The sequence below is a fragment of the Rhipicephalus microplus genome, chromosome 10 (assembly GCF_043290135.1).
Source record: "Rhipicephalus microplus isolate Deutch F79 chromosome 10, USDA_Rmic, whole genome shotgun sequence".
NCBI lineage: Eukaryota > Metazoa > Arthropoda > Arachnida > Ixodida > Ixodidae > Rhipicephalus > Rhipicephalus microplus.
This window is the reverse complement of record NC_134709.1, coordinates 72,729,582-72,752,116: the sequence shown is the minus strand read 5'-3', so window position 1 is coordinate 72,752,116 and position 22,535 is coordinate 72,729,582. Positions and strand designations below refer to the sequence as shown.

Sequence of the window (22,535 nt, the reverse complement as noted above, 5' to 3'; positions counted from 1 at the left end):
ATACTACGTGTTGCAAAATATTTTAATTTGCTGCAATACTCTGCTACATATACATCCCGGTACTCGCTTGGCATGTCAGCTTGCAGTTATTGTGAAACGACTGAGTTGTTATTCTTGTGGTGCAGTGGTAACGAGATGTTTGGATATGGAATACCCTTTCCTCAAAGGTGGGTGCGGGTGTTAGCTATTCCCTATAGCACACAGCTGTCCCTATTAGTGCATTTTTTTAGTTTCGCTGGTCAAAGCAGAATACCATCGACGAGAGACACACACTGCACGCGTGCATTATTCAGCCCTAATTCTTGGTGCAGGTTTGCGTCATTGAAAATGCATGCCACTGAGAATTTGGGCCTAGTTCGCGGAAAAAAATCTTCATAAATATGCAGTTATTGTGACTTAGTTTAACGTTCCTGAATAATGTAGAGCAGTCTGAGAAACAAAGGTAAGGTGACACTTTGCTACCCATTTTCATTTGTGCTTTCGCCTGCCATGGTAGCTTAGCCGCAAGTGTCGCGTCACTATAACTCGAGGACCAGGAATCGGCTCTAGTCTACAGCGGCGGCCGCATTGCGAAGGTGGCGAAATGTAAAAAGCACCAGTCAGCTTATGTCGGGGTTTACGTTAAAGAACCCCAGTTTGTCGTTGTTCATTTTCAGACCCCAACCACGGCGTGCTTATTGATTATATAGTAGTTGCGGGAAGTCAAACTCCAGCAATCATATACTTTCACACATCAACTGCGCAATAGTATCACGTTTGTTAGGAGAATAAGAAGTTTACTCTGGCGCGTCTTTATTTGGCTCGTTGAATTATTGAGTGGTATAAGTAGCCTACAAAACTAAATACGCATATTTTTGCCAAGTATAGATTGATGCCGATAAAAAAGACATTACTGGTGTTTAAAAAAACAAGACTGTTTTGGAAGTAGGAGTTACTGTATTTATGAGAAACGTTTGTACTTATGACAAAATGTTTTATAACATTCTGCACGTAACATTGTTTCACATTGCCCTCAAGGTCAGTGACTTACCATGCCTTTGCACTGTCTCTGTGTTCACGCCACGTTCGATCAAGCTACGATGCGATGTGATGACGCCCTCATGTGGCGGTACGTCACGTGACGGCGCTGTGATGGCGCAATAATTTCACAAGTTTGGGGGGATCTTCAGCACCACTATGACGTCATATGGGGATGTCATCTCGTGATAGTCTTAGGCATCACTTGTCCTCAATGACGCGGGAGGCTGATGGCCAAGCTTTATGTTTGATGAGGCATGCTTTGGCATTGATAACGACAACTGCATCCGGGATATCGCAGAGGAGCAGCGACAGCTAGCTAACATTTAGTTTTTTTTTCAGCTCGTCAATTCTTTTTGATTTTCATTGGCATGCACGTAGATAGGTTCACCATTATTACTTAGTTTTTTAATACTTATTATTGGTGTTTAATGTCGCAAATCTACCATATGATTATAAAAGATGACGTCATGGATGCCTATGGAAGTGTCGATCACTTGGGGTTTTTAACGTGCAGAAAAGTCCAAGCATATGAATATGATTATTCTCGCCTCTATCAAAAATTTGGCCACCGCAGCCTGGATTCGTTCCCGCGACCTGCGGGTTCGCTTGGTTGTCTACCCGCCGCTGTGGTCAAGTGGCTAAGGCACTCGCCTGCTGACGTTTAGGTCGCGTGATCGACTCCCGGCAGCAGAGGCCCCTTTTTCGATGAAGGTAAGAATGCTTGACGCCCGTGTGCTTAGATTTAGGTTCCCGTTTGGAAGCCTAGGTGGCCGAAATTTCCGGAGCCCTCAACGACGTCACCTCTCATAATCATAAGGTGATTATCGAATGTTAAAGCCCCAAAATTATTGCTATTTAGTTTTCTCGCAGTTACGGGTGACGAGCAGAAAGCGCTCCTGATCACACTCGCTGGTGGTTGATATAGACATCGAGGTAGAGGTCGAAGATATAAACTTTACTTAAAAACCGAATGCCTTAAAATCACCTCTCTGTGGACTTGGGGCAGCTTTTTACAGTCATGTAACATAAGCCGCAATCTTATAATCAGTGTGTTTTGACCACGAAAGTTTAGCCGTAATCTACAATATTGATTTTGACGTGGTAATTCTGAAAAGCTTTATACCATAAATTTTAGGCCTGCATGGCATTAGCAACATGTAATAGTGCAATTTAATTAATTCATTGTGCCAGAATGACTAATGGTTTTCTGAATGTTCTAGCAACATGTTAATGAAGAACGATTCTAGCCGCACATTCTGCAACAGTATGGGGGAAGAAAGCTGAAGCCCAACGCAGTTCTAACAATATTTTACCACCGACCGCGCGTGAAGCCCAGGTAGCTCTCTAGGCATGACACATTGTATTCGCTCCATTGCCCTAATGTTGAGAGATGTACGATGTCCTCAATGGAGCTAGCTGTAAGGCTAAAGAAAAGGTTACCACAATAGACCACCTCGTAGAAAAAATAGTGAGCAAATAACTCCCGGAAAGGATATTATATAGAGCAGTCAGTTACGCTTTTTGCATTTGTAAGATGGAATGTTTTATTGAAGACTATGGCTCCTCTTCTGTCGTTGCAGACTTTTTTTCTCCAAAAAAAAACAATAATTAAGGGTAAAGTTTTTGTTTACGTATACTTTGACAATTAAAAACCATTGTGACAAACGCTGTCGTAATGAAAGTTCCCTACACATCTGGGGACTTGGCGTTGTTCTCAACGTTGCCACGTCTTCCTTGCCTGACAACGTGTCACGCGTCCTTCGATAGAGAGCATAGCTCATGTTGACACACGATTTAGCCACTTTTCACGGCATACTATACAACTTTTTATCCGTACAAAATTAGCTACTGTGATGAATTCACGACGTATACCTGGTAATAATAGTCTGCGCCACTGCAGGCCCTCATGCTGTGAGCAGATGAAGGGGCAGGGGGGGGGGGGAGACCTCTCTGTTGCCTTAAGTGCGTCATAGACGTCGGAACTCAGGGACTTTTGATGAGATTTTCATCGTATTGGGTAGACGTGAGCTGACAGGAGCACTGCCGGAAGTAATTAATCTGAAGAGAGGGCGTGCGCTTAATTGTGTGACGTCGTTTGATGCAATCGTGTGACGGGCGTTTCAGCGGATATTGAAAGACAGTCATTCAAAAGTTGGAGGGGGGCTAGTGTCAACGTGACGATGCTGCCATAGAGCTGCGCGGAAAAGTACCTTTTAGTTTTACATAAATTGTTGCCTACCTTCAAAGTTTCTGATAAAATTAGCCATGAGAATGGAAAGCTTTGAAAGAAACGAGAGAAGAAAGAGCTAGCGCAGAGTTCAACGTGTTAGGTGTAACACACTTTACTTCAATGCGTCGCGATATAGTTGTGTAGTCGTTATTTATGCGACACCAACCGAAGTGTATTGTTGCAGAGGCGCTAAAATACAATTTCCCAGCCAGGATAATGTCTAGCTTCTCTGAAGTTTCCAATGTGAATGAGGCTAATCAACTATATTATGTTGATCACCTCACCACGCGGCAACAATTTCTTGAGGTGCCCCGCCGTGGTGGTCTAGTGGCTAAGGAACTCGGCTGCTGACCCGCAGTTCGCGGGATCAAATCACGGCTGTGGCGGCTGCATTTCCGATGGAGGCGGAAACGGTGTAGGCCCGTGTACTCAGATTTGGGTGCACGTTAAAGAACCCCAGGTAGTGGAAATTTCCGGAGTCCTCCACTACGGCGTCTCTCATAATCTTATGGTGGTTCTGAGACATTAAACCCCACAAATCAATCAAATCAACTTCTTGAGGTGGCTCGTTTGCTATAGCGGCCCTTAGATAGTCAGCGAACAGTCAACAAAACGAAAGGCACGATAAACACCCAGATTAGCAACTTGAGGTTAACAGTGCGAAAATAACACGGTAGAGAGGAAAAGGACGGGACAAGTGCAGTCTTCCTTCCGACTGAATGTTTACTGACAAGAAGGCTACTATATACTTAGGGAACAGAAAAAGAAACGGGGAAAAATAATGGCAGATGCAAAGATACAAAATTCTATTAACAAGCACTGAGCTTGCTATGCCGACCCTCACACCCCAAAAAAGAGAGCTCTCTTTCTGACACTGCAACTGATGGCTTGCTTTCCCAGGCGCTCCTTTCAAGCGCCGTCTATAGGCAGCCTCACAGATTACACGCTCAGCAGCAGCCGTGTTGATGGTGACAATAGCCGGCTCATCATAAGAAACTTGTCGACGGCATATGGGTAATCATTTTGGAATTCCCGTCAACTAAAGCCATCTCCGCCAATTCTCTCATTGTCACAGTCTCTACTTTCGAACTTTCAGAGAATTTTCCCGCCCTGCAGTGTGCTCGCACCAGACTGCTGTCACAACATATTGCGTTTTTTTTCTACCTTATATTGGTCTGACACATTCCAGTATTCTTTATTCTTCATTTAGGCCACAGAGAAAAACATATGCGCTTTATGTACCTCGATTATTTCTGGCAGAATGGTGAGGTCCAGGAAGAGAACTAAGGACCTGTTATCGTCGGCTAACCATATATATGCCCCTCAATTTTGCTAAGGAAATAGCTTTGCGAGCTCTGAAATATTTATAAGATATAACTAAATTGTGAATAAACGTAGATACTTCTCGTCCGGGGTCAATTGAGTATGTAGGGTTTCAGTGCAAGCAGAATCATATCAATATCTTAAGAGCTGTACGTTCGCATAAGTGAAGTGGATGAAAAACACTGCGCGCTTTTCACATTGCATTTCTTAGAGCGACAAAAAGGGTCTCTTTTCCCAGTTAGACTTGATAAGATACTTTTGAAGTATTTATGGTTGTTTCTGTTTAGCATAAAACCGCTGTGTTAGCAAGATTTGTGTTGATTTGCATGTCGATTACGGTGTCTTTTTTCTGGTCACATATTCCTTAGATAATGCCACTTTCAAATTGTAAAACACCCGTTTTACGCCTGCTTGGTATGTGTAGAGGGTTTTAAAGTAAAGTACCGGCAGCCTCAATTCTCGTCACACAGAAGTGCGATAAGAGTGCATTCATTCGCGTTCACAAGACGGTTCATACAAGTAAGGCATACCTGAAAGTTGAACACTACATTGTACAGCTTTCAAGGGCAGTGGCACTTATTGACATTAAAAAGTATTATTGGTGCAAACACATATGCCAGGATTGAGCTTAAGTCTCGCGTGTTCAGTTTTTGTCACTTTTTTTACACGAATACAAAAAACGGGTTACGGTAATGTAATACACGAGTGATATTCCCATTATAATATATATGTAGCACTTTATTTAGTTTTCCCTAGAACAACACTTTGACCACATGGCTTTCAGAATTTCCGAAAATGTAGTCCACGATCTTTCAGCGTCATTGTTTATTAAAATGCACGTCTTAACAGGCTGATAAAAGTTCTTCCGGAATGTCGTTGATCTTGGATCGAGGGAGTAATTTTTTTGCGTTCAGTAAGTTTCACTTTTGCTACTGCACTACCGCAGCGAAAAGAAACATCTAGTTTGTGTGCTGTACCCACCACGCTCTAAATACGTCTTGAAAGAATTGCGTTGGAAAAAAAAACTTTTCACTAAGGTACTCGATTACATATACAATAAAGCCCCTTAAGTAGCTTTGCGGGCGCTTTATGGAAAGTTAGTGAGTTCTAGAGAGAAAACAAGAGTCTTGCTTTGAAAAATATGTTTTTTTCAATGTTCATGGAAGTATTTTGTTTTATTGAACAAGCATATGCAGCTCACCTTTTGGCAAAAAAAAACTATTCAGCAAAGTTTCTCTTGTCATTGTTCTTGTCTACTGCAATGAATTGACAAAGAAGAATAGCAGTTAGAAAATAGGAGCTCTGAAGAAATTTAGGTGAATGGCAAAAAAAGCAATACAGTAGAATGGGACAACCAGAATCGGTTTCCTATGACGCAGCACTTGCGTGGTTGCCCCAATAGTGGTATTGCTGAGGAAAGAAGAAAAGTTTTCCAGCCAATGTGGAAGAGAGAATGTCGTAAGGTTACTCCACTTCGATCAAAGATATATGGCAAGCGATGAAGATGACTCGGTTCACCTTCGCGAGGAAATCGAACGAAGCGAAGCAACGACTTCTTTGCAAAAAAGGGGGTGAGGCATCCTATTGGATTCTTTCGCTTTGGCAGAGCACGCTGCGAGTACAACTGAGCTGGCCGAGTAGAAACTACCTTACAAGTAGTGCAGAGTTGGCTTGCCTATTGCAAAGCAACACTGGCCAAAATTTGTGGGTCACAGCGTTCGTGCAAGTGTACAAATGCAATAAGAAACACCCGCCTATCTTAGTAAATGATAAAAAAAATTCAGACAAAGACATACTTCAATGCTTCTGCGTTTGTTTTAAATTTACACTGAAACTTTGTATGCCTTTTCTAATTGGAACAGGACGAGTCACAAAGCATGGATCACTTAGGGATGAACACCATGATACGTTATTGATCCCAAGTTACCCAACAATGTCCACATCAGCAAACGAAATGCGGCATTACCATTCAGGTATGTAACTCCTGTCGATCGAGTAAGATGGCAGTAAGTGGAGCATATGCATATCGAATAAATTCAATCGACTAGGTGCAAACGGTCTGTCACTGTATAGGTTAGGTTTACAAGCTCGCTACCGTTGACCACTCTGTGTTTTCTGTAGTTCACGTTACAGACCATCTGTGACGACAAGCTACGGAGGAGACCACCCGGCTGGCTTGCCGAGGCAAGGCTACAGTGGACTAAGCATAAGTGTGCATCACAAGGGCATCTGATGCTGACAAAATATTTGCTCTATCACTTACACGGTAGTTCACAGCGGGCATAGGAACGCTGCTCTAGACGACACCACGAGAAAAGAAAGATACAATGAAAAATGCACACGAGAATACAGTAGCACGCTTAATATAGGTAAGCGAGGATTGTAGATTTGACTTGTGGAATGACTTCGAGAGTGTTTGTCATCTGACTTCTCATATAATCAACGCCACATGATTGATATGCAGAACATGGCATGTGATCTTGAAGGTGGCATCCTTTGAGGGTAAAGAACCACATAGCCTTAGCAACAACTAACTCACACGTTGCTGGGGCCTTACGCGTGCGGTGATTCCACATATGTCTCACCGTGCGTACTATACTACCGGCGTATGTGGGTTCTTGTGAGAAAAATGGGCTCTGCGTTTATGTGACGCCTTGAGTGAACGCCTAATGCGGTGCTAGTGCGCTGGTTGAGAATAGTGTTTCCAAAAAGCTTGTACTACAGCCTCCTTGAGTTTCGCTTGTGCCACGTGTAAACTAAACTTGGTTAACTCGCAAAACCGAGTTGGCATGGTTTAAGCAATGGCGTTTGGCTAGGGTGACATCAACTTTTGATGTCACCCTAGCTTTAATCTACTTTAATAATCAAGTAAGAGTTCACATTACAAATCTTGTACTGTCATTATTTCTAAAGGAGGGCATCACAGGCCCAATATTGCACCTTCGTAATGTGGAACATCGTCAACTAGTGGTTCAGAAGAGATGCGCATTTTGAGAAAGTTCCAATTACAAATTAAAGGAAAAATGTTATTTTCAAGATTACGTAGCGTTAAATAAAGGCAGCTGGAACTATGAGGCTGGCAAGGGCCATTAGGGCCATTAAGGTATCTCAGATGAGAAAATATTATCTAGCAGTTGGAAACACTCAAGTGGGGAGTTTCGTATGTGTAAATTCAAGTGAGCTCAGCCCACAAAACATTTCCTGTATTTTACAGTGATTCACCTACTCACAATTTTAAAATGGGTATTTAAAATATCGTACAACTGTATATAAAACACTGCGGTATATTGCCTTGGATTCACAAATTCTTGATGACTATCGCTGAAAAAACAAAAGTGGTCAAGCGCTTGTCCTCGTTTAAATATTATAATAGGTCTACGTGAAAGATTTTTTTAATACGCAACGCATACAAATTTGCGTACACATAGCATTTACTACCAACAAAGGATAGCTAATCACAAGCTTACTCTACATTAGCACACAATGATTGAATGGCTGCCTATATATGTAGGGCGAAAAAATTACGTACGAAGAAATATGTTATATCTCTGAAAATAGAACTAGAGTAAGCGATAAAGTCTGAAGTTTATATGAGAAAGAAAATGATTCATTTATATATGAGGTTTAACGTACCAAAACCACCACATGATCATGAGAGACGCTAGTGTGCAGGGCTCCGGGAATTTCAATCACCTGGGGTTCTTTAACGCGAACCGACAGAGAAAATGAAAGCACAGAATGCGTGTCATTGAATGATAGACTTCCTGAGCAGGCATTTTATTTCTCCGGGACAGATGGGCATTACATATTGATGAGGTCTTATTTGCACAAAGTATATTCATGTGTTATCGACCCCTGCGATAGAAATAGAGACAGCGGCGGGCGTATATAGAAAAGGTACAGCTTTCAAACGCTTATATAATGGAGTGAACAACCACGGTAGAGAGACAACCTCTAAAGAAAAGCAGAGCCGACCAGAAAGTCACCCCATGAGGAAGAGACGGATTGAATGCCAAAATGTAAGACAAAAATTAACTAAAGAAAGAACGTGGCTGATACAGTCTGTTTACTCTTAAACGAGCTTTTCCAGTCAGCAAATGAGACGCAGTGGTGCAATGATGGCTTCGCAATGGTGCGTCTTAATCAATTCTCGTCATTCGTGGGGACAGTGAGTAATCGCGACTTCATAGAGTGAAGCACAAAATTAGGAAAGGTTCCTTCTGAAAAACGAGAAAAAAAAGCTACGACAAAAGTAAAGCCGTTCAAATTTCTTCGACGTTAAAACGACAATAGCTTCAATACACCGTTTTTTAAAGCACAACAAAAAATAGGTAAACGCACTTTTCAAGTGTATAGTTGCCAGCATCTTCACATCGAATAAAACTTGGAGCGTAACATTTTGAGTCACTCCGTAGATGTTTGTCAAGAGGGTGGTGATCATCGCAAAGTTCCGAATAAAGCGGTCGAAATACGAACAGCGGCCAAGGAAGCTGCGCAGCTCCTTCAGAGATGCAGGCTGAGGTCTGCAACTGCCATAAGCTTGGCGCTGTCAGGAAGAATACCGTCTTTAGACAGAACCATGCCGAGAATGAGAGCTGACACGCGCCGAGGAGGCATTTCTTCAAGTTGAGCTGAAAGCCACCGTCAGTCAGGCACTGTAGTACTTCATCTAGCTTACGGTGATGCGTGGGGAAATCTGGTAAAATTATAACCACCTCATCTAAGTAGCATAGGCACATTTTTCAATTCTGGCCACGCAAAAGATTGTCCATCATCTTCTCGAATGTTGCTGGCAAGTTGAAAAGACCAAAAGGCATGACTTCGAATTCGTAATGGTCATCAGGTGTGACAAAGACCGTCTTAGGTTGATCTTTAGGTACCATAAGGACTTGCTAGTAGACGTTCCGCAAGTTAGTAGAAGAGATTCTCGGTAAGGGGTAAACGTCCTTTCGAGTTATTTTCTTAGGACGACGGTAGTCAACACAGGAAGCGAATTGACCAGCCCTTCTTAACGAGAACGACTAGAGATGCCCATGGGCTATTCTAAGGCTGTAGGACGCCACACTTGTACATGTCAACAACTTCATCGTTGATAACCTGGTGCTCTGTAGCAGACACGCGATAGGGTTTTGACGCAGTGACGCATTGGTGCCCGTATCGATGCAGTGACACACAGCCGGCGTGCGGCTGAGGGGAGAAGGCCGGATGTCAAAGAAAGAACGGAACTTGTGTAGGAGTCGTAGAAGGTGAGTGCGCTGTGAAACGATAAACGTGTTGGTGATGGAGCTGCTCAGTACGACAGGCGTACTGAACTGCGGCGAAAAGGCACAAGTCACTCCGGCGACTACGTTTTCGGCGGAAGGACCAGTCGGCATGTCGATAATTGCAGAAGAGTCGAGACTGTAAACACGCCTGACGTATTCACCCCGAACCAGTGTTACAGGACATTGCAACAGGTTCGAGATGAGCAGTCCGCTGGCACCGTCATGAAGTTCCAAGCGAAGCGATATATTCGCTTCGAAGCGAATATTTGTACGAAGTGATATATTCGTTAGTGGCATCTCAACTTTTTTTGAGCAAGGTGCCTAAAATATAATGCTTTTGAGCAATATAGTTTGCTGAACCTCGACCAAAATATAATATAGACGCAGGGCGAACGCGGTAGCGGCGTCAGGACAGAAGGAGCAAGAGGTGGTCGGGCAAATAGGCAGCGTCGCAGCAGAACCAGACAGTCCTAGCTCGCGATGGCAATGGTGATACGGTTTTTATACCCTTTGGATCGGGTTTGTATTAGGAACGCGACCCGATGGAATGGCTAGTGTTTAATTCCTGATGAAGGCAGGACTCTGGCTGAAACGTCGAAAGAAATCAACTACATTGTGACTTCTCACGAACGGTCTACTTGAATATATATATATATATATATATATATATATATATATATATATATATATATATATATATATATATATATATATACATATATATATATATATATACATAATATAAAGAGTCTGGCTTCGGTTGCCGTAGAATTAAGGAAAAAATAAGTATACGCCTCTAAAAAACTGTTTATTGGTGACGTTTCGGACCGATCTTCATCAGGTCTGATGAAGATCGGTCTCCGATCGAAACGTCACCAATGACGTTTTTCCTATATATATATATATATATATATATATATATATATATATATATATATATATATATATATATATATATATATAAGAAAAATAGGTATACGCCTCTAAAAACTGTTTATTGGTGACGTTTCGATCGGAGACCAATCTTCATCAGACGAAATTTAGTAGGCTCCGACGCGTTTTTACGCCAACTTCCAGCCGAGAGAGAGCGAGAGAAAAAGAAAAGAGAAAAAAGAAAAAAAGAAAAAAACAAAGCGAGAGAAAAGGAAAATCTACATATACCAGTGGCCCACTACCCATCATGCACTGCTAAGCAGCCGAACGGCCAGGTGTGCGTGCTACATATAGCGCGTGCATTAAAAAAAATAGAAAAGGAGAAAAAAGAGAGAAAAAAGGAACAAAAAACAAAAAACGCACCTGGGCCAGTGACAATACCACCCATTATACACTGATAAGTAGTCAAACAACCACGTTTGCGTACTATTAATGGCAGGTGCATTTTGTAAAAAAAAAAGTGTGGTAAACAACATACAATCATGGCAAGTTTTTTGGTCCAGGGGGCTAAGTTAAGCAAATTCCAGTGATGAAAAGTTTGACTGCTCAGGTTCCCCTCTCATCAGCTTTCCTGGTAGCTTGTAAAGAATACCACAATACATTCCTTGTGATCATTGTCGCTGTCGCATTCCACCGGTTCTCCCCCTCCATAGTTGCTCTTGAAGCCTGGTGAGGAGGGCTACGTCAATCTAAGAGAACTTGTTGTTGGGCTAGTTGGTAGAGCATTTCGAAAAGTTAATTAGAGCGCGAAAACTTGACACGTACACTCACACACGTACATACCCATGTATACCCACACATCGCTCACAGAGCGCTGTGTGTCCGATGCGTCGGTGTGTGCGTGTGTGAGTGTACGTGTCAAGTTTTCGCGCTCTAATTAACTTTTTTGAGGGTTACGTCAGAACGGTGGGATGAATAAAAAAAGAAAGGAAAAAGGGAAAAAAAGGGAGAGAAGAACAGCAAACAAGCGCTACGCGTGTCAAAGCTCAGCACGTGCAGGATAGGCACATGCCACGTAGCTACGATCTGCGGTCTGTGGCTCAAAAATATTAAATATATACTGGAGTTTGTTTTTTAAGTTTTTACCTCAGGGCTTGGATGTGTCATTTTACTTCGTTTAGTGGTCCACCTTTCTCGGAATGCGCGTGCTCATGCCGCACGCCCGAACACGTGCTCCGGGCGGAATCAGAAGAGAAGAAAAATGATAATTAAAAAAACCAAAAAAGAGAGAAGAAAAACGAAAGAAAAAAAAGAAAACTAAAGCGTTTGGTTGAGATAAATATTATCCCGAATATATATATATATATATATATATATATATATATATATATAAATATATATATATATATATATATATATTAGAAAAATTACAAGCAAAATAAAAGCAATAAATCACGGCCCCCACACTGTAGCCTTGTTAAGAAGAAGGGAAAAGTGAGTTTCACTTGTGAACAAAGATCTCTTACGGGGGCCAAAACCTTTTGCTTTTGTTTGATCTTAATTGTTGTTATTGGGTCGTTTTAATCGTCTTCTGTTCCGTATTCGGTGTGTTCGAAAGTTCTGATTTTAACAAAGCACTCATACAATCTCAGAGCCCTCATTCAGTGCAGTCCACTCAGTATTCCTCCCAAATATTAGAGTTTTTAGGAACGAAGTCCTTTCATCTCTTTATCCGTGGTGGCCACGGCTGCAGTACCTTCAGTATTTCATATGGAGATTCTTATATGGAGTAACCAGCTGCTGCCCATATGTTTACCATAAGAATGATTACTCGGACATTCGTTTCATTTCGTTGCCAGCAGCCGCTAAACCAATGACAGCGCTGTCACTATGATGATTGGGAGAGGCCTTTTTTGACGACTACCAATAATATCCCACATCGAACAGGGTGAGCCTTAAAAAGGGACGTACTCACGCGAAATGAAGGTTATATCCTCGTATTTTATATGGGGTTTCAAGGAAAACAGAGCCTTTGCTATTCAAGGACTTTGCTACACTGCATTGGTTACTAACTTATTTTCTGCAAAACGTCTACTTCGTCAATGGTAGTATGAGACAATGGGGCATACAAAAGGTTGTCAATCTTGCAGGAAAAAAATGTAAAGAAGCTTGAATACGGACAAAGGTTTTGGGGCTTTGGCATTTTATTGCGTCTTGCTCCAATCCCGATATGCGAATATTATCAGAAACTTTAAGAGGTCGTGGTGGTAGTGGTTTCATAATTACGCTCAAAAAGTTGGACAGTTGAACTGACAAAAAGCATATTTGCTTAAGCGGCTTTGTAGAGAATGTTACACAAACTACTCTAAAGTTTTCATTGAACCAACACAGGTTGACCTGGCGTAATATAGTTTGCACTATAGCACTTAACCAACATTTTCTCGAAGTATGTCGCATTATTTACTTCAATTAGAAATACTGCGACGAAGTTAGGAGAATACTTGGACGCATGGCTGAACAAATATTTTAAAAGTATGGTTGCTGAAAGCCGACTCTCCTACAAACGTAAAATAAATGTGAAGTAAAATAGCATGTTAAGCATCTTTTTGCATAAATTTTGACACACTTTCAGTTTTAATAAGTTTCATTACCTTTCAGCGTTATAGCGGTCGGAGTAGCCTTCAGGAAAGTGTCATTAGGAGGTTTTGCAGCAGTCTTTGTTGATCGCTGCCATAAACACTAAAAACCAAGCGTTGCTTTCCTTATTATACATTGTATTACAGCCACGAAGATCAAAAATTTCCTGACCAGCCCTTTTCTGTTTACCGTTGTTAACAATAGTGATTCCATTGTTGAGCACATCATGAGACACCATACCTGAAAGTTTTTGTTGAATGATGATTAGTTCGTTCATTAAAACACTTGTAATACAACAACAGTATACCTGCTGCATGTTTGGAAACAAATCTTCAACCTGCTTCATTGTAAGCCGCGGATAGTACATTACCAGGTTTAGTGAGAGAGAGAGAGAGAGAATCAAATGAGGGAAAGCCAGGGAGGTTAACCACAAAAAAGAGAATCCGGTTTGCTACCCTGCACTTGGGGAAGGGGGAATGGGGAAGAAAGATTGGAAAGAAAGCGAAGAGGGGAATAGACGCGCGCGAAAAAAAAAGGCGGGGGGGGGGGGGGCAGCTTGGGTGCTACAGTCTATACAATAGGCCGCTGCCACGCAAAAAGATCAGTAAGGCCTTCACTGATTTTCTCTGAGCACACAAATCATGTCGTCTTTCCAGCACTGATTGTTCAAACAAAGGTCTGTCGTCAAGGCGAGCTAACGCAGCAGCTAGTTGCCGTCTTTGCACGCCGTAACGAGGGCAGTGACAGAGAACGTGCTCTATAGTTTCATCGCTGCCGCAATGACCGCAAGCAGCACTGTCTTCCATGCCGATTCGGAAGGCGAAAGCTTTGGTGAAGGCGACACCAAGCCATAGAAGGCAAAGCACCGTTGTCTCGAGTCGAGAGAGTCCAGACGGAGGCCGGAGTCGACGAGACGTGTCCAGGCTACGCAGTCGCGTGTGCCGTAAGCACTCGGTGTCCCACAGGGATTTTAATTCTGCATTAGCGATTTTTCGGATGGTCATTGCAGCATCAGTCCTTGAAAATGGTATAAATTTTTCTTCACCATCTTCGTGTGCTGATCGGGCAGCTGAATCGGCATGTTCGTTGCCCAATATGCCGCAGTGACTTGGAAGCCACTGAAACGTGATTCTGTGTCCTTCGTTGAAGAGGTGGTGAAGCAGCTCTCTGATTTCCAGCACTAGTTGTTCATGAGGTCCCCGGCGTAAGGCGAATATCAAACACTGTAGTGCTGCCTTAGAGTCCGTGAACACGCTCCATTTCTTGGCTTCTCAGGTTAGTGAAATTAGCATTGTACACTCGTGGTGCCTTGTCTGGCTAATGAAATAAATGCTACGAAAATAACCTCGTGTCTTGCTTTCATGGCAAAAGCTCAATATTTTTTGCTAAATAAGGACTATTGCCACTGTTTAAATATTTCTGTCATTCAGATATCCCAGCGTAACTTGCTCTCTTGACCTGTTCATTGACCGGCACTCCGATAATGTCCTCTTCGTCCGAATAAGTCAAGGCAATTTCGTTAGCGACATTGCAGAGTTTTTTTTCCGTAACTCATCAAACAGCTATCAACTGATTCGCCAGATAAAAAACTTTGACGCGGATCGCCGACAGGATATAAGTATTTACCTCGTAATACATTATTCTCAAGAATAATTGCGTTAATATATTTATGCACAATCTGTTTTCCTAAATCATGAGTGAAAGTAGTCAGATTTAATAACGCTTGGCTCCCGCCGACAGGTTTCCACCGCTGTCCTGAAACTTCTCTTCAATGTTTTAGGATTCCCTGAACTTTACACGATACACACCGGAACAATAGCTCCCACCTATTTAATTATACCTCTCATGCGTTATCAATTTAAAAGCATGTATGTAACGCCCGGAAGAGTACTTTTCAAGATATTTGTTCAAGCAGCAAGAGCTCAGAATAATCTTGTGTACTTCATTACAATTATCACAAGCCTACCTCTGTTTTGCGAAGATTTTATTTTGTGTATTCTGTAGCAAGGAACTACATTAGCTTTTTTTCTCTTTCCAATTGTCATGAGGCGCCCCTCAGGCTGATACATTGAGAACACAAGCAGCTAAAGAAAACACAAATATTTAGGATATTATTGTACCTAAATGGTTTACTAAAATAACAAAATCATGGCAAAATCTGCAGCGAAAAATGAAACATATAGGCATTATGAAAAAAACGAGAGAATTTTTGGCAAGGCTCTTTTCTCGTTGCAAACAAGCAAATGAATCTAGTCGAAAATTAGGCCACGTAAAACATAAGGGTCATCTATTGTTGATCCTGCTTTAGTGTAGTAATCACCTTGTCGATTTGAAAAAAAATTAGTATTCTGCTAGCGATAATTGCGGCAGCGACGAAACGATAGAGCATGTTCTATGTCACTGCCCTGCGTGCAAAGACGGCAACAAGCTGCTGCGTTAGCTCGCCTTGACGACAGACCCTTTTCAGAACAGTCAGTGCTTGAAAGGCGACATGATCAGTCTTGGTACAGAAAATCAGTGAAGGCATTATTGAACTTTTTGCGTGGTAGTGGCCTATTGAATAGGCTATAACATCCCAGCTCACTTTTTTTTTCTTTTCTCTTTCGCGCATCTATTTCGCTTTTCGCTTTCTTTCATATCTTTATTCCCCAATCTCAATTCCCTCTGTGCAGGGTAGCAAACAGGAGGCTCTGATGAACCCCCCTGCCTTTCTCTCATTTTATTCTCTTTTTTTCTCTCTCTCTTACTGTGCACAAAAAATTCTTCCCATCAGTGGTATTTTAAACCACCGACAGAAGTAGTCATTTTCAAGCAAGCTTACTTCACTTTTTGCGATGACAGGCGAAAGAGCGCAACCGAGAACAGCATTCGCTTTCTTTGCTCTACATTATAAATAAAAATAAAAACATTTTAGAGCACACTGAAAGCACCGCATGTTTACAGGTGACACGTAGCAAGAAGCGCGCAAGTTTAGCTATCTCTGCCTTGGCTCCCGAGAGTTCTCAAGCCAACTGTCAAGGTCGAACACTTCGTGAAACCACCCGTGAAAAAGGGCAGCGCTGTGCTGCAGCATCTCTAATTTGAATTGCTAATGCCTTTGTCCACTTTCCGTGCATACACCTTCTGAGAATCGGCCAACCTGGTCGATAGTATGCAGCGTTTCGCACTTTGTGGCGCGCAGTGAGAGCGACCTCGAGTCTACCTCGAGCTAAACGAGAGGAGGAACTGTGTTGGCGGCGCTTCCTTTGTGGCTGCACCTTCGTGACAGTTCAGCCATGAAAGCTTGAAGTTTCAGTTTTGCATGAATTTGGTATTGTTAGATACTTTCTTCCATAGTGCACTTCCTCGTTCTCTTTGGAGCCCTGATAATTCGTCCCGTTTGGAGAGGTTTCCGTGCTTCACTGCACACCCAAAATCACTTTCTTGTAATGTTCATTGTAATGACGGAATCACTATTCTGTTGAAAACAGTGAGCATCGCTACCATTAAAGATCTCAACATAGCTTCGACTTATAGGCTTTCGTCGCGGCAATCATTTCTGGACAATCAAGCACGTTGTGGGATATCCTTGGTCAGATCTTTATAAGTGCGTATGGGTGGCAGTGAGGGCCAGGCGACATGCTGCCGAATGAAGTATAGGAGAAGCTATTTATAGTATTATGACGCTAATCTGAATACAGTAAAGAAGCAAGGAAAACAAGAGCGAAATAGGAAAAAGCAGGGATGTTAAGGAGATGGGCATAACCAGTGTGTGCTACCTTGCACAGAAGAAAGGGATGGGGAAATCAGAAGAGTAAAAAAGGGAGAGGAAAAAGGAAGACTGCACATACAAACACAAAAATCACACACCAGGGCGACAGTCTTGTGAAGTATAAGACATCATTATACGAGTCTGAAGCCGCTGCTACAAAAATCTGTTGTCCTCAAAAATTTTAGCAATGTGTTAATTGCTTAAGTGTTTGCGGGATTTTCGAGATTACACATAAGAACAGATGCCAGCAACATTGGTGTGCTATTAAGGCCAGTGAACCGCCTTGACAGAAAAATCTTACTGTAAGGGTGCCGTGTAAAGCAATGATAAAAAAAAAGATTTTAAACATGTTGCCAACGTTCCAAGGCAAAATTGCAAGAAAGCGAATATCACAATGTGTACCAGCAGACGGTAAAGCACAAGATAGAAGCAACTGTTATTGATTAAATATTCCGAATATACGACACTTTGAAATCTGCCGACGGCCAAAAGGCTAGTGTTCTAATCGGGTTGGCAAACACTTCTATTCAAACTGGAGCTAAACCAACGGCGCCGTGCTGGTTACTTGTGCAAACTAAAGTTGCTTTTTTGGCCATCCTGTACGGGTCTTATTGAACGGCAGTCATAAAATATGCATTTGCCTTTTGCATTACTATTGTACCCATTTTGAGCTTGTGTAGCGGCCACCAGATGGTCTGCCTTGTAAACATATCCTGCAAAGCGTTTATTTACGACAGAAATCCTCGCACTGCAGGGAAGAACGGCGGGCGCCTGCTCTCTTTCTCAGTGCATAACGCTCCACGTAATACCGCAATTAACCCCAATGAGGTAGCAAACTGCGAAACCCGAAGTCTTACTCATCGAGGTGAGCAAATAGTCACTTCTATCGGCCTGGGGAACGTGGGTGTGGAGACCTTGAGAAAAAGAGATTGATTAACCAGACTTGGCGATATAAGCAATTATCATAAACGATTACTACCAAATGCACAGGCGAATACGTTTAGATAAAAGCCAGATTTATTACACTTTTCGCAAGTAAAAAATTGCAAGAAACCACATAAGTGATATGCACATTTTGAAAAATTTGGCAGATACCACGCGGAATGGTAATCGATGATATCCGAAGCACGAAAGAGGAAGGTTGATGAGTACAACGTTACGAGGCGGAGGTAAATTATCCCATACATGACTTCCATGTCATTACTATCATGTTTAGATGTGTCTTTACCTTCGTCATCTATTCACGTCGACTTATGCCAAATTTGGTAATGTGGAGCTAGCAAAGCGATGACAAGCATGTTATGAGCGTAGCATGTAGTCAAGTTTTACATGACACGCATGCCATGATTATCATGTTTAGACCTGTCATTTACATTCGTCGTCCATTCACGCCACGTAATAACAAATGTGCTAAATGAGCAACTAGTGAAACGACCGCGAGCACGCTATGAGCATGGCATGTAGTCATGCTTCACATGATACGCATATCCTAATCAGTTTACTTCGTTCTTGAATAAAAACGTAAGGTGCATGTCTCAGTGGCGAATTATATAAATTTAAAAAGTTTGAACTGTAAGTATTTTAAAGCGAGTCAACAAAGGTGGAAGACGTGCTTCCACATACATACAATATTTTCAACATACTTGGGGAGTCTAAGACAAGCGCAAAGCTTCTCCTTCTAATATTATTAACTGTGATTTCATATAGCGCGCTTCCAGAAAATAATACAAACCAGAATCCTATAATAAACTGTACAAACACCTTCTAAATCACAATCAACATATTTCTTTGCGATCCTGTTTTTCTGTTTCCTAATTATTTTGTAACTACGCCAAGGCACGTGTCGCTTTGCACCTAACTTAGGCTATGTGACTTTTCCGATTTCGTGTGCTATTATATACGATGCTTAGGTTTTTCAGGACATTGACCTAGCGAATGAGCTCGTTGCGATACATTATTGAAAGGTTGACGGGGTCCTTAAAAGAAAACGACAGCAGTTTACCTTGTTTTTTTTTTGCCGTTCAATGACATATAGAGATTTGCAAGCCATTGTTCCACCATGTTTATTTAATTTTGTAATGCCTGATACAAAAAGTGCAGAGGAGTATTTGTTTCAAAGAAGAATATCATCTGCATACACATAAGTTTGAATATTTCTATAAGTTGGAATGGAACTTAGCAATATGTTGAATAAAATGGGTGGTAAAACCTTGTGATAACACATCGTGTCTGCCTTTATCTTTTGGAAGAGCATCCTCCGAAGAAGAGCATCCTCTCTTACAAACGCTGTAACCCATGCTGTATACATATATTGGAAAGCAATAGTCTTGCATCTGCTTCATTAGAATAGAATACTCCACTTTATCGTACGCCTTAGCTAAGTCTAGATTCACGAGGGCACAGTGTGCCGACGCCAAGCCAGCTGTATGCGATTTTTCAAATCCACATGTGCACACCATACGGAGTAACCCGATATAAAACCAAGTTGACCAAGGTTCAATATTGAATGTTCATTATATAGTTCATTATACGGGTATTCAGAACTTTTTCTACAAGTTTGACCAGGTTAGACGTCAATGAAATAGGCTTTATGCTAACCAGCTGTGATGAGTGAAGAAAACGACAACGACGGAAGTGCGGGGCAAGGCGCGTGTAATGTGCGCGTGAGTGTCAGCGAATCAGCTGATGACCTGTGGTGGCCCATAGAGGTGGCGTGCCACGATTGGGCCACGGGCGACCATCACGTGGCAGTGGGCTTTGTGGCTGGGGACGAGCCGAAGCAGCGGCAGACGGAAGACAGCGGCCCGAAGCGTCGGACGCAGCGAGCCAGGTTCCGGCCCGGGAACGCGGCCGTCCACGCTGCTGCCGTCCAACCACCAACTGGGGCGGCATTGCCGGCACGAGTACTGCTTCTCGGGGCGCGGCCTGGCCTGCTGTTCTCTTCCTTGCCAAGGGCATCGTGGATCTCGGCGAGGCGTCTCCACGGTCAGCCGTTCAACACAGCGATGAACGTGGCCTGGCTAATGGTCACGGTTGCGTCGAGCATCGCGTCTCGGCGCACTCTCTTCGCTGGACGGGCTGGCCATTCCCCGCATGGAGCATCGCGTCTCCTATGCGGGTTGACTGCACCGTAGTCGCACCCATGCCATCAAGCGCCGGTGTCACCAGAGCGTCGCACTTCGGCAAGGGACGAGCGAGATGTTCTGCCGGGCGAGACGCGGGGGTGCGCAGAGAGGAGCACGGAGCCGGGCGAGGATTCAGGGTGGCCGAGGATTCAGATGCCAGGGGAGTTGCTGGCTGAATCTAGGATCGCCGAGCGGTGCCGAGTGACGCGCCAGACTCAGACGTGTGTCATGAGCTCATGAGCTGCAGTGTGCACCCGAGGGTACCTGGCGGTGCCCTGGCCAAGAAGAAGGAACGTGCGGAAAAGAGAGCTCGAGGGTTGAGGCCACGAAGGCAGAGGAAGCGGTACGCCGCTCGAGAGGACGAGTTCCTGGCAGCGTTCCTGAGCCGGACGTGAGACCCGTACGTGTCGGCCAGGTCGAGCTCCGGTGTGTCCGTTCAAGGTCCAAGGTCGAGACCTGCCGAACGGCTCCTGCCTGGGTGCAGTGGCCTGGAGCAGGTTCGTGGGCGAGACCTACCGGGTGTGGTCCTCGGGAGCCGTGGCCTGATCCTCGACCTCCGGAGTGGCGACCCTGACTGCTGGGTTGGCCGCGACGTCTGACTAAACGGCGCTGCACACGGTAGCGCATCCGTGTGCCGTCAGCCGTTCCAGCCGCTTTAGCCGTGCCACCTTTGCCCTCGCGCACGTCGATGACCGCATCATGTCGGGACGACGGGGACCCAAACTGTGAGGCAGCGGTTTCCTCTTGCGAACCGAGAACTACACGCGCTGGACTCGGAGCAAGCGTAGCCGCGAGCACTCCGCATAATAGAGGTCTGACTCTCGTACATGTTGCGTGATGCTTGGCGTGTAGGGTTCGACATATAGTTTTATTTTCACCTGCCACTTCGTTCTCTAGTGTACAATATAACGCTTCTTTTGTTCGCATCCATTGTTGATGTTAATCCTTTCTCGTCCGCTATCAACAAACATACTGGCGAATGTTTTTAACCATCACACCAGGGTAAACCTTAATCCTCATTTCTTTATTACCGGAATTATTTGGGAAAGCTTGCAATCGGTAGGAATCCAAGAATTTTTCAGTGAAAAATTAAGAATATTACGATTTTATGTGGAGATATTTGGTATAGCACTTTTATTATCATAGAGGTCACCCCATTAGGTTCAGCAGCAGCGGGAGGTAAGCACGTTCCAGCTCAGCACCAAAGATGCCTCCTGGAAATCCTCATCTGCCTTTAATTTCACCATAGGCTTAGGTATTATCGTCCTAAACTTGTTTTTCAGGCCTTTAGCCGCATTCTCAAAAAACTCGTAGAGTGCGTGAGGGGGCATATTGGCAGAATCAATATTTTCTGACTGCGGAATCATTTTTCTCGCTCGCAAAAACCTGAAAAGCGCTATCTTATTTCTAGGCTTAGACAGATAGGTAAGTTTATTCATATCCTAGTCGTCTTTTGCTTTGCGCGCTGTACGTTTGAAATCAGCGGCTCTGAATGAGTAATAATACCAGTTTTAGGGCCATTGGTTAATCAAAAGCTTTTCCAAGCCGCTTTTTTTTCTATACCCTCTAACACAATCAAAATTCTACCATAGACCTAAAGATTCGGCTGTGTCCGAGTTTACAGTAAACGTTGAATTTTTTAGTGATAGTTTTATAACACAGACATACTTAAAGACCCAAGATCTTCCTGCATGTCCTCGCGAGAAATTACGGTAGTTTTAAAGTATTTTTCATGTTTACATAATTTACAAATCAGTAAAGTTTTCTGGCCGAACATACCTTCGGGAACTACCTCTCAAAACTAATGGTAGGTGGTCGCTGTTTGTAGCATAATCTAAGATATTCCACGAGGATATACCTAAAGAGGAGCTCGGAAATTTCAAGTCTGTAGTCAATTTAGTGTTACCTCCAACAAATGTAGCAGCATGTGAATCCAAGCAAGAAAAGTTGTTATCAAGCGTCCATTCCCACAAACGTTTGCCACATACAGCAGATCTGAAGCTCCAAGACACAAGGTGCGTATTGAACTCACCAGACATTAATATATTTTTTCTTGATAAAAACATGATATCAAGGCATCTCGAGTCCTGAAATCCTGCGGGAAATTATACACCAGGAAAATAAAAAGGCTAGCAGTCTGGTAGTGTCATGTCTTAACACCAGAATTTCGTAATTCATATCCATACCCTGATACAATATCTTAGCTCGTTGACATTAGGAAAGGCAGAGCATCACCTATACTCGGCCGATTCAGCCAGAATAATTCTGCCAGAAAGGTGAAAATTTTTAGCTACCCAGTTTCCCTGAACGGC

At 43.1% G+C, this 22,535-nt stretch overlaps 1 protein-coding gene across 11 annotated transcripts in view; it reads right to left on the bottom strand.

Moving 5' to 3' along the window:
- LOC142774765 (uncharacterized) overlaps nucleotides 1-22,535 on the bottom strand; it is a 227,308-nt gene that overhangs the window by 130,891 nt on the left and 73,882 nt on the right. For 3 of the 11 annotated variants that reach the window (XR_012886552.1, XR_012886550.1, XR_012886549.1), the window contains exon 2: nucleotides 5,775-5,829. The exons of the other annotated variants lie outside the window; for them this stretch is intronic. The gene's annotated coding sequence lies outside the window, so the exon portion shown is untranslated. The remainder of the gene's footprint in view (nucleotides 1-5,774; nucleotides 5,830-22,535) is intronic. 11 annotated transcript variants of the gene reach the window in all.